The sequence below is a fragment of the Notothenia coriiceps genome, unplaced genomic scaffold (genome assembly GCF_000735185.1).
Source record: "Notothenia coriiceps isolate Sejong01 unplaced genomic scaffold, NC01 NC01_scaffold00001443, whole genome shotgun sequence".
NCBI lineage: Eukaryota > Metazoa > Chordata > Actinopteri > Perciformes > Nototheniidae > Notothenia > Notothenia coriiceps.
Window position 1 is genome coordinate 114,209 of NW_011334144.1, and position 16,325 is coordinate 130,533.

Below are 16,325 nucleotides of genomic sequence, written 5' to 3' on the forward strand. Positions count from 1 at the left end.
TACGTTATAATAGTGTGTGTGTGTGTGTGTGTGTGTGTGTGTGTGTGTGTGTGTGTGTGTGTGTGTGTGTGTGTGTGTGTGTGTGTGTGTGTGTGTGTGTGTGTGTGTGTGTGTCACCAAATAATCCAGATCACCTCCAAGAGATAACACACAAGACCTCTTCTTCCACTTGTCAGAAAGTGACAATACATTGGAAGAATGCAGGCTGTCTCAACTAGCCGTATACTCGCTCTGCCTGTGGACACTTTGTCTAGAACCCCCCTACCAACAATTAAACTTCCTATCTTCTTTTTCCCTGCCACAAAATGGAGGCTTCCTACTTTGTTGCCGCACAAAACTGAGCATGTGCATACCTTAGAAAGCTTAATTTAGTTGTTAAAAAGCTGTGAAGTATTAAGACAAGAAAGTAACAGGAAATATGAGCTCAAAGAAATGCCTTAAGACATACAAGAAAGTGATCATCGTGTATTAAGGGGACTTAACCAGCCAATTAATGAGGCAAATCCAAGAAAAAACATGTAAGCTTCTCTCCTAGGAAATCTGCGGAGAGAGCGATAGGCTTCCAGGATATGTCTGTCAAGATCCTGTATTAAATGTAATCCCAGCCAGTCAGTAAGTCTACTCCATTGTGTGTTGTGTGGAAACCCAGTCCCTCTGTTCATATACATACATACATCCACTGGAGAACATTGCAAATTGATTATTTCAAACTTGGTAATACAATTCCCATATGTGTCAAATTAACATAAAAAAATATATTTTTATGTTTGTTTTGCATCGCAGAGACTTTTTTCTGGGGGTCCTATTCATTGAGATGTCTGTCATGACGTATTTAAGTTTCATATTTTCCCCCTGTCCGTCTTGAAAAGCTCTGTCATCTTGGGCTTGAGGTACAGTTTGCCAAGAGGCTAATGGCCCTTTATGACAGTACAATCTGATGCCTGTGCCGGCTAGCCTCCAGGTAATCCTGTCCACCTCGGCGGCTTAGCCCTGCTCGGGCTTAAGTTGCATATTTTGTTTTTATCAGGAAACTGCTGATAAATGCTATCAGCGAGGGAGAAATGAAATATGGGGGGTCTAGCTCCATTTTGCCTGAGCCCCTAGTTGAAATCTAGAGTTGGGGAACAATGACACCTCTATTGGTGGAGCTAGACTGTCTATATAGGGTTGAAATAAACACCATATGACTCCAAATAGTTATTTTCAAGTTCTGTTTAATATTGTTACCAACACTGAGATGGTACAAATTCAACTCACAGGCTTTTTAGAAACCATTTTAGATTTAACTTTGCATAAATGCATGATAATCCTGCCGCTCAACACTTCACTCACAATTGTAGCAGCTGTACTTTTAGACCCCCAAAATATCATTTAATAAAATTATTAAATTACATGCTAATTTATTTCCAGTAATGTGCGCTAATAGTGTGCTACCTCTGTGTCCATGGTCCAATGCCATGGACCTATACTGTACATGAAAAGCACTCACACACTCTTACCATAGGTGACAACCCCCTCTATGAAAAGCACTCTTATTGGAAGTACCCATTATCTGCAAAGTCTATCTTCATGCTGACACAAAGTCATTAGCTTAAGCTGTCCTCTTTGTAAAATCATTGTTAATTTCTTTGGCAATTGTGCATGGTGATTTGACACATACTTTCATTGAGTGCTTCAAATAAATTACAGGTAAATTAAATAATGGAACCAACAGATATCAAATATTACACAGCACATATATCCAATTGACTGGGCTCTAGGATTCCTGTTGAAATTTAAAAAAATTGTAATATGGTTAACATTTTCTGTATTTAGGACTAAAAGGTAAAAAGATACATGTCCCTATTGAGCCTCTGCTAACGTAGGCCTAAAGTGCATCTATTGTGCTTTGACATGTCCAAAGATCGGCTCTACAAAAGGGCTTTGTGAGAGATGACACAAGTCACATGTCCATGAAACATGCTGGTTACCTTTCTTAAATGTTTGCTTGAAAAATATGTTGCTTTTTCCCAGTGTGCCGTTCAAATATGCCTTCCCTTTACCACACTTTATACTTTTTTGTGTGGGCTTGATATTTTTATGAGAATTATTACATATTGATTGTATCCTCCATATTTATCATTACCCATGTGTCTCTTTCCTCCCGTTTTCTCCCTCTTTTCCTCTCACCAGTCATTTGCTATTTCTATATACTGCACGCAGAAACAGAAACACCTCCCCCTCTCTCTAGTTATAGTCATGGTATATCAAAGTGTGTGTATCCCCCTGTGTGTTCAGTGACTGAGTGACAAGACCTGCTCTGCTCCTCTCTGACACCTGTCAGAGCCTCGTCCGTCGTCTGTGTGCAGAGATGGAAATGAGCAGGAGTGACACAACATGCCAGAGGTGACGGTGACGGCTCACTTCTCTCCCCCGGCTTCTGAATCAGTTGCACAGCTCGCAGCTCGTTGGATGGCTCGGGAACAATAATTATCCACTCTGAAACTTTCAGATGAACCTTATTTGTGATGCAGTGATGTCACACTCACTTTGACATTTGAGTTGTGATGCTAGGGATGTGGTGCCATGGTTATTGACTGTCAACACATGTTCAACTGCAAATAAGTTTGGAAATTATGTTGCCAGATCTATATGTCGATATTGCATACAAGCCTATAGACCTTAAAGCCAGATTATGTGACTTTAAAAGGAAAATATACTCTTCCTTTTACAAATTAAAAGCTGTTTTCAATAAATTGCTCAATTCAATGCTCTCTATTTAAGCCTTATTTGGTCTGGTTTGACCTGTATCATATGGTAGTGAATGTTGTTGAAGATCAGTCTGCTGACTTATTACTCTTGTTTGCTTTTCTATGCTACTGTAACATTTAGGGAGGGTCATTTGTATGTGAACTCTCGCATTTAGTGATTATAGAGAACTCCTAATAATGGCGAAGCTGTAACATGCAAGTACCTATACCTTTCTGCCCCGCACAGACGAGACAATACAAACAGTAGTTTAGCATTTAGCCTTATCCTAAATGTGTAGCTGCAGTTGCTGCTGTGCATTGCATCTACATTGATAGGTGATACCCACAGCACATTGATCCAGCTGCAACTGTAGTGTAATCCAACTCTTTTCATTGTTGATTTGCCATAATCTCTCACTGACTAACCCTCCACAATTTGGTTGTGCTGAATTCCGTGAGCTTAATCCCCAACATGTGGCCGTTCCTAGCCCCGGAAAAGTCTGTGATTGGTCTGATTGATAAATGAAGCCCTCCTTATGCTTTTGGGCGTCCGTTCGAAGGGGGCCTCTGTGGGTCTGGACTATGTCCAGGAAACCTGGGACAGCCACTTATTAAGTAGTTAGACCCTCATGACGAGGGCTGTAGACAGGGACCGCTGGTGGTCACCTGGGCTTGGATTTAGCTTTGGCATCCCTCAGCCATCAGTCAGGTCTGCAGGTCTGACTGGTTTCAGGTTGTGAATGGGACACAATCCTCTCTTCTGCAATGAGGTCAAGGGTTGTGTGTTTGTTCAGCCTGGTCAGGTACAAATATGTAATTATTAGTGCTTTATCAAAACAAACTACCATCCTTTGTTGTTTGAATTAGCATGTTAACTATCCAACTTTGAGTAAGACAAAATAAAGTCTTAACATTTTAATTAAGTATTTTCAGTCCTTGTTAACCCCTTTTTATGTAAATTCAAATCCCCTCACAGGTATTCTTATTCGTACTGGGGAAAGTTAATGATAAAACAGAGAGGACGACATGCAAGAGTAGACATTCAACACCCCCCCCTTTGGTAAAGTCATTAATGTTTCTAAATTGTTTCTTCCCCTTCAATGCATTTTTAAACAAAGATGCACAGTGTGTGTGTTCATTGTCAAGTTTCAAGGAGAAAACTGAAAATAAACATTTTAAATTAAGCATAAAAGAAAGGCTTTACTCCAAATATGTAGGACTAATTTAATGTTTCCTTAGTCTGGTTCTCACTTACACACTACAAAAATTGTTGTTTGCGACATGCATGATTTATCATTTATTCCATATATTTTGCAAGGGTTTTAATGATGCAGATCAATCCTCACAACATGAAAAAATGCAACAGTTCCTTCCTACATACTTTGCCATTTAATGGTAAACATCAGTTAAGTCCATGCAAGTATAAAACCAAAAATGTTTTGGATGACCCATGTTGGTCGGCCAATGCTGTGGTGCTCAGGATCGGAGCAAAGCACCCTGGGTAGAGCCCAGATGAAACACTTGGAGGTGAAAGGGAAAGTGGTGATTTGTCATTAAGACTTTTCAAAGAAAGGTCAATGCCAAGGGTCCAATTTATGCTTGTTATAATTTCACTCCAATCGCTCCCCCATGCCCCTAAACACATTCTTCTTCCATGTATCCAAAGAACACCACACAAGCTGCAACTGGCTGTATGTCATTAAATTCCAATCTACCACATTCCTCACAATGCCAGAAATGTTTTCATAATGTTGTTATAAATTATCCTATTGAATTTGTACATATCAATTGTTGTAAGCAGTCTCTGTTGAGTGTGATGGAATCCAGTTCAGCAGCATTTATAGCACCATTGTTTGTCATGTAATATATTTGGCAACTGCCTCGCACTGTAATCGACTTTGGCTTTTGGTCGGCGCTGTTTCTGCGCTCATTAATACGGAGAGAAGGTGAGGAAAGCCTTTTTCAACATGACTGCCAGGTACAGTTTCTCTTGGCCCGTGTGGCTTTTGTAAAACATACTCTCATAAAACCGAAATCAAACGCTCCAGTTCTTGAATGGGATGTTGGAAAATTATTTACAGGCAAATAAAGTTGCGTGCGACCATGTAAAAAGCAGCCAATGTTTTGGTACATGGTTCTGTTTAGCAGAAATCATTTTCACTCCGACATCTTGGAGTGTCGCCAGTGATTTGCTGCAGACTTGTTAATCCTTTGCACACACTTGAAAGTTGATCATCTGAATTCAACACAGCTCCCCGCAGATGGAAACAACATGATTGGTGTTGTGTATGTGCACAGTTGCATGTAGTTTCTTGTCTGTAGTGAACTGTATTTCGTTGTTTTAGTACTTGTACTCTGTGCCATAACAATAAAGTTTAATCTAATCTAGCGGGAGATACATTGCCATTTCATTAAAAGTATTCAGATGAGGCGTGCTGCTTGATACCTTCCTGCCCGCACACACAGACACAGATGTGCATCATCACTGGGTGATTGTTGGTGACCTTGGCTGATTGAACTTGCAGAGGGCAGCCAGTCTTGCAGCTGGGGCCGCTGTCTGGCTGGCCAGGGCAGTGGGGTGCTGAGGGGAGAAATGGTAGCGTGACTGTGAGGGACTGCCGAACAGCCATATCATGACCCCGGCATACACACTCCCAAGTCTGCGCACTGTGCTGCACTTGTTTCCCCGGCAGAGACAAAAGAGCAAGGAACTTCCCCAGACCTTCATTTGGGGTTGTTTGGACAACTCTAAGGCCCCCACAGTGCCCCCAGGGGCCTCTCAGCTGGCCCGGAGAGAGCGACCAAGTAATAAGGCAAAGCAGTGAACACTGAGCAATTAAGAGGGGCAGAGTGTGTGTGGAAGTGTGTGTGTGTGTGGAAGTGTGTGTGTTAGGAGCTATAAAGTGAAGAGGAATCTATGACATCATTGTTACAGGGAATTTATAAAAGCCATTTGTGACATGTATAGCTGCTAGTTCAGATTTCCTATGATAATGGTCAGTCATTCAACCCGAAAAGTGTCTCCTTTTTTGCATATGAGTTGATGACATTCAATACGGTATAAATCTTGACTCTCCTTGATATGGACCATGTCTATGGATTTTATAATCACATAAAGTCTGTTCTACTCTATTATTATCGCTCAAGTCAACAGGAAACATGCATAAAATCTAATATGTCCATAGTTTATAGCCATAACCAATGTTTATAGAACAATGACTCATGCTTTCTCCATTGGATGTTTATTTGTTTGTTTATTTGTCGGTCATATATTTTGGTGGATAATAACCTACCTCAGCGAACCACATAAAGTAAAAGGGGAAACATTTGTAATGGCAATTGCGCAGCTTACTTTTCCAGCACAAGAAATGGCAAAAAACTGTAAATAAAACAAGCTGTGAAAAGAAACAAAACCTTAATTTAGGAGAAACCCAAGTAAGCTCGTCTACATGTGATTATCAGCCTTTTATGGAGCAACAGAAAGAAAACAATTGCGAAGTTTTTGGTAAAGAGGCTTTTGTGAGTTAAGATGCCGAGGCTTCAAGGATGTAGTTGAAAGGGCGAGTCAAAAAGTCATCAAAAGAGGTTTTTAGCAAGGGCAGTGAAGAAAGAAGAAAGGTTTGGGTGTAGTTACATGAACGCAACTTGGCCTCGTCGGATGACAAATTGTCCGGCAGTGGGACAGGACGGTTCAGCCAGCTGGTTGGCCCCATTGGCGGGTTGATTGATGGTGTTGATGTTCTAAATCGGCCGCCAACACACCAAGTACAGGACTCGTAATAGCGCAGCTTTAGATTGGCCCTGTAGATAGCAGGAAGTGGATGGGGGGATGTAAGGAGGGGGAACTGCAAGGGGAAAAGGACAAGTTCCCATGCATGCACACCGGGATATGATGTTTGAAAGTGCAGCTGGTGGTTTAAAGAGTCCTACAGTCCATGGAGAGGAAGTTTAAACAGGGGATCCATGGGTTAGTGAAACTGTTTAACCATCCTGTGACTAATCGTACAAGTGGTGTGTTGTACATCATATCACCCAAGCATCTGCATTATTTCTTGCTTAGTCATGTCTCAACAAATGCAGGGTCATCATCACTTAGACAAAAAAGCTTGGGGTCAAGGCGTGATCATTACTGTCGGACAGAGGTCAGAGCCGATGTTCTCATGTCCCAATCGTCCGATCTACAATGGTAGCGGTGGAAAAAGGACAACTTCCCTAACTAATTGTAACAGGACCTCCTTTATTATAGTTACATGCTCTCTTAATAACACTGGACCTCTGACCAAGAGCAAAGCAGTCTGGGATTGCGTGGGAGGTTTTAAGATTTCGACGCACGCAAAGGGGAATCGCAGGGCAGTTCAGGGTTGCTTTGGACGCCTTCCACCGTCTTCGTAGAAGTTAATGAGATTTTCCTAAGAGTCATTTTAAAGGAAGACTAAAGAATAGTTCATTATTAGCAAAGTTAATGGGACTTGTCCACCTAACTACAATCAATCAACATACATGTCCTGTAGCAATCGTCTTGCGTAAAAGACATATACAAAAATATTTTCACCAACTTAATTAAAAGACTATAAATTGTGTTGGGATGCTAAAAAAATAAATAACAATCTGTGGTATTTTTTATAAGGCTGCAGAATTATTATTCATTACATTACATTACATGTCACTTGTTAGACGCTTTTATCCAAAGCGACTTACATACTCAATACTGTGGACAATCCCCACAGGAGCATTCTATTCTTAATAGAATTGATCTGCAGCACACAAACATGTGCATGCAGCTGCTTTATAGTAGTTTCCCAAAAATCCTCTCATAAAGTGCACACTTTTATTAAATGCTTTTTCCTCTGTGAGGACATGATAAAGAGTTTAGAATGATGTAACTTTGAGCTGACCTGTTCACTGAAACACCTCTTCTCTTCCATTATCCTCAGCTCAGAATAATAAGCATTGAAAAAAAGAGAAAAGCGCACATATACCTAGTAATATCATCAGTAACACTGCACACTGTACACAGCAGCAGTGTGAAGAGGTTAGTCCTGTCTATAATGAAATAAAATCCAGTTTATTCTGGATGGCAATCAAACCGTATGAAATCGAAAACTACATCAACGTGAATCATGCTTGATTGCTTGGCACTAAAGGGCACAAAGGTTGGGATTATCACTGCTTTTATCCTAAAAACTTTGCTCATGCTCGTCTGTGGAATACTGACGTGTTCATTTTCTTTTGATATGTCAGTCGAGTGCATTACTTCAAAATAAAAGAGGGCTATCATCTACATCTCTTGTCAATTTTAAACTATGAGCATGACGAGATCTTAAAGGGGATGACACATCTACTTCTCAACTATTTACTGATTGAGTAGACAGTCCTTTCAACGTTTTTAAATGTTCAAGTATTTTAGGCATCTTCAGGTTTTTCTACTGCGTCTATTCATTAGGCCAGAGAACACAGAGGAGTTCAGGCTGGCTGGTTGGGGGAAGATAATGGGCGAGGAGCCAGGCAGTCGTCTGTATGAGCTGTTGTTGGGCCAACGTCCTTCTGGCCTTGGGCCGCTTGCAGTGGCGTCTATGAACCAGTCCCATTGTTAAAAGCCATACATGTGCAGACATAGGCCTACTCACACACACACACAAACACACACACACACACACACACACACACACACACACACACACACACACACACACACGCACCGTTAACCCTGGATTCTTGGATAATTTTGGTCACTTTTCACCCTTGGCAGACTAGTGCTGTACAAATGACAGAGCAGGCCTCGCAGCTGTGTTTCTGAGACCTCACCCACCCCCTAAGAGGCACACACACACACACACACACACACACACACACACACACACACACACACACACACACACACACACACACACACACACACACACACACACACACACACACACTTGTTCACACATACCACCAACTGGCACAGCAGTAGAAAAAGAGAACTGTGGTTACCTTACTATTATGTTCTATGGCTACTGTGTGTGTGTGTGTGTGTGTGTGTGTGTGTGTGCGTGTGCGTGTGCGCGTGTGTGTGTACGCGCGTTCATGTATGTGTGTGTTTGATTGTCTCTTTCTCCTTTATCTCGTTCTCCCCATGTCTCTATCTCCCTCTGCCCCCCCTCCCCTTTCCCTCCCTTGTCCTCCTCCTCTCAGATCCTTCTTCCTCACCATGATTTCACAGACCTCCACTTACTCTATTGTGCTAGGGAACAAAAAATAAAAGAAACACAATCGCCCTGTCCTCTTTCTCATCTTAATAAGCAGCTCCAAGTTTGATAATTACACGTTCAGCCCGCCGCATGAGTTTCTATGCAATGTTCACATCAGGGAGAAAGCCATTGACTCCGCTGTTGAGGGGAGCAACTATTAGGAATGACTGACAACTGTCCCCCTCCCCTTTCTGTTGGGGCGGCTGTAAAAGTGAGAACAGCGACGATCAATCCTCTTCACTAGGGTGTGTGTCCCTGAGCACCACCATGCAAGCATCCGAGCAGCCAGCGGACCACATACGTCGCAAGGCCCATAATCCATTCCATAACCTATCGCCATATGCAGCCGATTAATGGGGTTTCTGCGGAGCAAGCGCAGAGGAGACGGCCAGACTGAGGGTTTTCTTCTGTGGCGGAAGCCAATCTGTTTAGGATTAGGGGAATAACTGGTGTGGCTGACACCGAGGCATCCAACATGCAGGGCTAAGGAGAACAGAAGGGAAGAGGAGAGAGAAAAGAGGAAGGAGCGCAGCGAATGTGTTGACAGGGAGCTGATTGTGTTTTGGCAGGGGAATGATCATTTGGTGATGGTCTGCGTCTATATCTGTTGATTGTCCAAAATCTAAGAGCCATCTGTGGTTGTTTAGCCCATTGCACTATTTTTAGAAGCATCTTCTTTATGTTTATTTCCATTTTGGTTGATTTTTGAAAGTTCCAGGTATTCATACATGGATTGATTTTGGAGTCTTTTCCGAGCTCATCAAAATAAAGGAAACACTGTTCTCCTCTCTTCAGTGTCCAGACTGTTTGAAGCGGAGACATACCTTATCTGACTCCTCCATACAGAGAGGCCTTCTTTTGTGAACCAGCGGCCCACTCAATCATTATGATGGCAATCTTGATGATTAAAGACCCGTGGAACAAACTGGGCTACCTGTTGCCATGATGTCATGTCTAGTCTACAGCAACGATTAGGATTCGAGGCCATTAGAGAACTTTACTGGATGCTGTTTGTGGAAAAATATCAATTAGCTCTGGCTACAAAAATGTGGGTAATGTTTTGGGATCTGTGGTTCTGGCACATTTAGGGGCACATATAGTGTTTGGGGGGACTGGAGGGGGCAGACGATGTATAAGAAACACCCATGTCTTGAAACCACACTTTTGTGTCGAGACTTGACGCAACCAATTATACAGTTTGGTCTCAAAGGATCAGCTCTTCAACTCTTGGCTCCTGGGTTAGTGGTACATGCCTGGATGTGGATTTTAAAAAAAAGCACAGGGCCATTATTCAAGGTTTCAATTAGTTTGCAAATTGGATACAAATGAATTTTTGAGGTCTATATTTCAACCATTTTCCAACAACGTTTTTATGTCACTGATGTCAAATATATTTAAAACCAGTAGTTACATTAAACAAATGTTATGAAACGAAAACAAACAACTTCCCTTCAGCATTTTAAAGCCTTTTAGCTCATTGTTTTGGCTTTCCAGCTCGTAACTTAACCATTTTTGTTCACTCTCACAACGTCATTTAGAAGTTGAAAAGCAAGATGTTTTCCCTCAGGAGTTATAATAATCAGCAAAATTATGGAAATGATATCGAAAGGAACACCTTTTTAGGAAGTTAAGTGTTAATAAAAAAACGTTAAAAGAACCCAAACTGAGGCAACAAGGTTGTGTGCTCGTACTAGGGCTGCTCGATTATGGCAAAAATCATAATCTCGATTATTTGGGTCAATAATTGATATCACGATTATTAAAAACTATTATCCATTTACTTTGAAAACATCCATTTATTGAAGAAAAATATTTGAACAGTATGTTTTTAACATCTGATTACCCTGAACTTTAAGTATAATTCAACTGAAAAACCAATAAAAAAAAAAAATTCAATAAAGAAATAAAAATAAATATAATAAAAGAAATAATCGTTTTACTTCGATTATGTTGTTTTCATAATCGTTGCAAGCCAAAATCGTAATTGCGATAAAAATACAATTAATTGTGCAGCCCTAGCTCGTAATACACTATTTTTAACCATGAAGGTTTAATAATTGTTTAGCTTATCCAGAGCCTACAAATGCAAATATGTATGTTAAGTTAAATTGCTTTGCTTTAAAATCTTGTAGAATATTGGCCACCATGTATGATGCCTAATGTTTACAACCTTCCTGTTTTTCTGTTGCTTGTTTGGAACTATACATGCACAAGGTTAAAAACTGAGATTAAGTCAAGCAGGCCGACCTTATTTAAAGAATAAAACAGAGGTGAAAGGTGACTGAAAGCGGAAAGTAGAGTGAGGAGGAGGTTTTAAAAGACGATGAAGAGCAAACATCCATTAAGAAGGTTGTTACAGGTGTGACACCGACACACACTGCTCTGTGATAACTTACAGCTTGTTTCTTCACCCCACTGCACAGATGATTGGGTTTATAGGACCTGCTCAGCCCTCCTGTACGACCACAGTCTCACACAGCTTCACCTCCACCTCTGTGAACCAAAGTGACAGGCATCTATACCACAGATTAACTATTTTTCTTTCCTCTTCTGTCTTTATTTAAATGATCACCATAAAGCTTCCTCTCAGGATATATTTGTTCCTCCTCCGCATGCACCTTCTTCACAGGTGGCTGTATTGAGCCTCCCTCACATGTAAGCAGGCTCTTCTCATCGCCCTGGGCTTCGGCCTCTGAAGCACTCCTCTGGGAGATTCCACCAGAGACTGCACTCTTAATGCAAATGTGAAGCCACACTGGAATTGAAAATCTTGAGAGTCTGGCCCTTGGAACATTTTTTTCCACACAAGCAGCACAGAGACACACACAGTGTATAACACAGATACCTACGCATGCAACTTAAATGGCACAAAACAAAGCACACACCTTCTCCTCCGTCAGGGCTGTGTTATTTTTGGCTCGGGCTGGGACATATGTCACGGGGGAGTGCGTGTAGTGCCTGGTTAATTAGGGCTACCTCAAAGCAGGCATAAAAACGGAGGCGATATTTATTAGGCAGCATTTTAGCTGCTTGTCATGAATGCGTGTCAGAGCTGTAAAACAAAGTTTGAATGAGTGAGTCAGAAAAGGTTCTGTAACTAACCATAGCTACCCTGCTGCTCACGGAGAGATTGACATTTCAAGTTTCTTTGCTCCAATTCATAAATACATCCTGCTCCGTGTACACTCTCTCACGGAAGATGAATCCCTCTCCCAGTAGTATTTATTTGTTGTAATCAAGAGGACAGAGTGATGTTTGTCCCCTACTGCTTGCTGTACATGATTCCTCTTACAGCAGAGAAACACTGTTACACACCAGAAGCGTGTGATCATTTACGATTGCCATGCTGAGGTGGTTATGTAAAAGCAGACTTGTTTAATTTCGCACTGAAAGCTAATAAATCCCAGAGGTAATGTGAGTTAATGTTACTGTAACTGTTGTTGTGATGAAATTAGTTACACCCTATAGGTGTTGATGTTGTTTATGAGTGAAAAGAGGTTTAGTATCCCATGTGTGCTGAATTTATGTATTCCTCCATATTTCTTCAGAGAGTTGGAGTGTGTTGTTGGCCCCGGTTTAGACAGTTTCCTGTTTACAATCAAGAATGTGCACGCAGCAGAGGGTAGAAAATGTATTGCCGCAATGCCATGATGGCATGGAAATGTTTTAGTTTTTAGAAATAAAAAAACGTGCAAAAAAACCCATTTCGATAGACCGTTTTCTCACAAATGGCGCACAGAATTATGGTGAAAACTCGTAGCATGACAGCGTCACAGCGCTAACCACAACTATACAAATGAAAGTAGTAAGATTCACCCAAATCTGTCCCAAACCTTTAACCAGCTACACGGTTAAAAAGCAGGGAAGCCTACTTACTTAACGATAGCATAGAAATTCACAGTTTTCACATCCCCTTCTTTAAACAAGGAAACCTTCATCATTTACTGACAACCTTTAGAAGATGCCCCCAAATCTCTTTTTAACAAAGACAAAATATTGAAAATGTTTTGTATCTCTGCCACATACAGGAGGAAGCAATGTTTAACTGAACATTTCTGATTAAAAAAACAGATCCTATTTTGATGGAAGCTCTTCTTTTCACTTTCTTATGGTTATTCGGCTGATGTGAAACACAGGAATACTCACTTTACTTTTTATTTTCCTCTTAAGTGGAATTCCAGAAAGAAGTAGCTCATCCGTGGAAAAACAAACCGTGATTTTTTCTCAAAAAACATTGATGTTTCTGTCACTCACTAACTTTGTAACCTGGTTTTATTCCTCTAGCCCACACAAAGACTATTGTTTTTAGTTGTATATTGAGGATTTTGGCAAGATTACACTTGTCATTCACGTCTATTTCAGCCTGTAAAAGGAGTAATAGGCCTGATTGTTCCCCCAAAGAATAATTAATGAACAAAAATAGGAAAATGTTCTTCCAAGGAATGACTTTGATGTTAAGCCGTATTCTCACAGCGTAACAGAGTAGATCGTACTAAATGTAATAATATTATAGCTGCATCTTCTTATTTTCACCATATTGTGCGTCTAGAGCTCCTGTAACATTGCAGTGTGGTCTGGTTGATTCAAGGGTTCTGGTTTCATGATTTTTGGCTTGGAGGAGAGTGGGTTGTGGTTTGGAGTAAGGGTGCCAACAGAGGCCATGTGATAGGCATTACCTCAGAGCGAGGGTCCATGGAGATGATTACACTTTAAGAGCTTTTTAATGCTCATTAACACTTCTCGCTCCTCTCAGGGTTTAAATCCTGGCTTCTTCTCACTTTAGCTGACATGAAGCTGTACGTGAAATGTAAAAGACGTAAACACTGTACATTCTTGAAAAGATAAATTCCAAAAGTAGGTTCATATTAAATGGAATTTTCCAGAACTGGATTTTTATTTTAATACATATGTTTGTATCATTATGACACACTTCAGTCTCTAGATGTTATCCAGGCCCTCTCTCGCCCTCCATAAACATGGAGTTAGTATGCTACTGGTATTTATACAAAACCACTTAAATACTTAACGCACATTACACATGAAGCACAATTTGTCAAAGAGTAAGGCAAAGAATATAGCTTTCATTAAAAGCAGTTTCACTCAAGATTAACACACATTTTCCAAGGTTTTATACAGAGATGACAATGAGCAGGTTGTTCTGCTCATTTCTCCTGTGAGTTATAATAGTGTGCTGTTGATTGGAGATTAATATAAAAGTTGCCGAGTGTTGCGAGGCTCATGCAGAGACTGTTAGTACAGCACTGTTGTAATAGACTTGCAAATAGGTGTTTCCTCATTGCGTGCATGCATGATTATGGTGAGAGCAGCATGATCATGAGCTTGAATTAAACATAACTCTACTCTATACTTTAAATTATTACTCGGCCTCATAATTTTATGAGCAACCATTCAACGTTTTATTCTAGTTTTCTCTGTTCCACTTTAACGTCATACCTCCTTGATTCTTGCAAATAAATCATTTGGTGATGGCTAGAAAAATGGGGGAAAAACAGCCACTAAGATGGCCACTAACTAACAGGGAGAACATCGTTTCTGGGCGATGTGTTAAATACATTAACATGGTTCTTTGTGGTTTTCTCCTTGCTCAGACCTCAAAGTGCTTTCCTTACATTTACAGCATCTTGCATTTATCTTACTGGCATGATTTGGCCTTCACTGGTAGGATTTATGGTGTAAAATTAGGCCTACAAATACTGCCAGACCCGAAGAAACCAGGAGGGGCTTTACTAAACCATGGCAACTACTCACAGTTTGCTGAAAAAGTCACCAGGGGACCAAGTGAATATAGTTACCATCTACTTCCTCTGCCCCATATTTTATTATCAGACACAAGGATTAATCTTGTCAGCTGTCAGCGTATGATGGTGTATCGAGTGTACTTTGTGACGCATCACTCATGATACCTGATACCTAGGGCTAGACAAAGTGTTCTCAATGAATTTGATAGCACAGCATTTTTCAAAAGGATTAAGTTTTCCACCCTAAAGAAATAAGAACAGTTTAAGAAAAATATTATGAGAGTTATTAGACCATGATTACCCAGATAAGCATAATGAGTGTAAGCAGGGAAAATAGTTACTCAGTCCAAACAAGGAAGACAAGAACTGCCTACCAATAACTCGGAAGGTGCAGCGTGGTCTTCTACAAATTAAAATGACAAAACCTCATTATAAATTAAGTTTAAGGTAAACCAAATCTCATGTTGATTCTGTTTCTTTTTACGCATCATACATTATTTAATGGAATGGTTGGGATAGATGGATGGGTTAACCAAAGACAGAGCATTTACCCAGGAGTCATTGTTGGTGTCCTGCATGAAAAGTCAACACTGACTTATTTTAAGTGACGTCTGCTTTGAGTAACAAGCTAACATTACTCCTTACATGTATCCACATTACTTCCCATATGGTTTCATTCATTATCCATTCAGCACATATAGTTTTATACATTTTATTGTTAGCTGTTAGCTCCCCCTGAAACCACATTTATTTACATGTTAAACGTACAATGTTACACCATTTCATTAGTCAGCTTTTGGGATATGGGCTTATTTTTCATTTTGGACAGAGCCAAGCTAGCTGTCTCCAGTCTAATCTTTGTTAAACATGTTTTGACTCCAGCTATGTTAAATACATGAAATTCGTATCTGTCCTATCAGTTCACCCCCAAAATGTTGTACTACTCATTTATTATATTACTAATAACAAAGACTTAAACTTGACTTCTGTGCGTAGAACTCTGAAACAACATCTTCCATCATCAGTAAGTTTGGTTTATGTGATTAATACTTCTGGGGTTTCCATCAAACTGTGGTTCAGGCTTACTTGAATATTTATGCAACCTCTCATGCAAAATTGCCATGGCCTTGTAAAAATCCCTCAAGTCTTGATTAATTTGATTAATTGATAACACAGCTTGTTGCCGAAGATTTATCCAACGCTAAGGTCTAACATATTATTGAAAAAGCTGAGGCTGAAAAATGGCAATGGGACACATTTAGTTTGTTTTGGCTTGGGAGCCTTGTTCCATTCTACGAAATGGGTTTGCAGACTACTAGTGTGGAGCCGCTCTCTTTTATTTGACTATGTGCCTCACTGTGAGAAAGGAAAAAATGGCTTTGTATAATCACCAACCAGCCATATGGCCCCAAAAAAAGGGAAAAATGTTGGCAACTGCTTTTTGTGCAGAACATTAAAAAAAAAAGAGAGCAAGAGAGAGAGAGGGAGACGTTTCTGACCGCAACTCATAAACCGCACTTTATTTAGACTGGCGTGCACCCATTATTTGTTCACAGGGGCTTTCAGTTAGTCTGAGGGAAATATGTTCCAGCATCTGCGGGGGG

General features: G+C 40.5%; 1 long non-coding RNA gene across 1 annotated transcript in view; it reads left to right on the forward strand.

The window, feature by feature from the left end:
• The window catches only part of LOC104960882 (uncharacterized), a 5,318-nt gene extending 2,570 nt beyond the window's left edge, over positions 1-2,748 (forward strand). Inside the window, exon 3 of the long non-coding RNA XR_800031.1 lies at positions 2,278-2,748. This is a non-coding gene — a long non-coding RNA (uncharacterized lncRNA). The remainder of the gene's footprint in view (positions 1-2,277) is intronic.
• Positions 2,749-16,325: the final 13,577 nt, after the last annotated feature.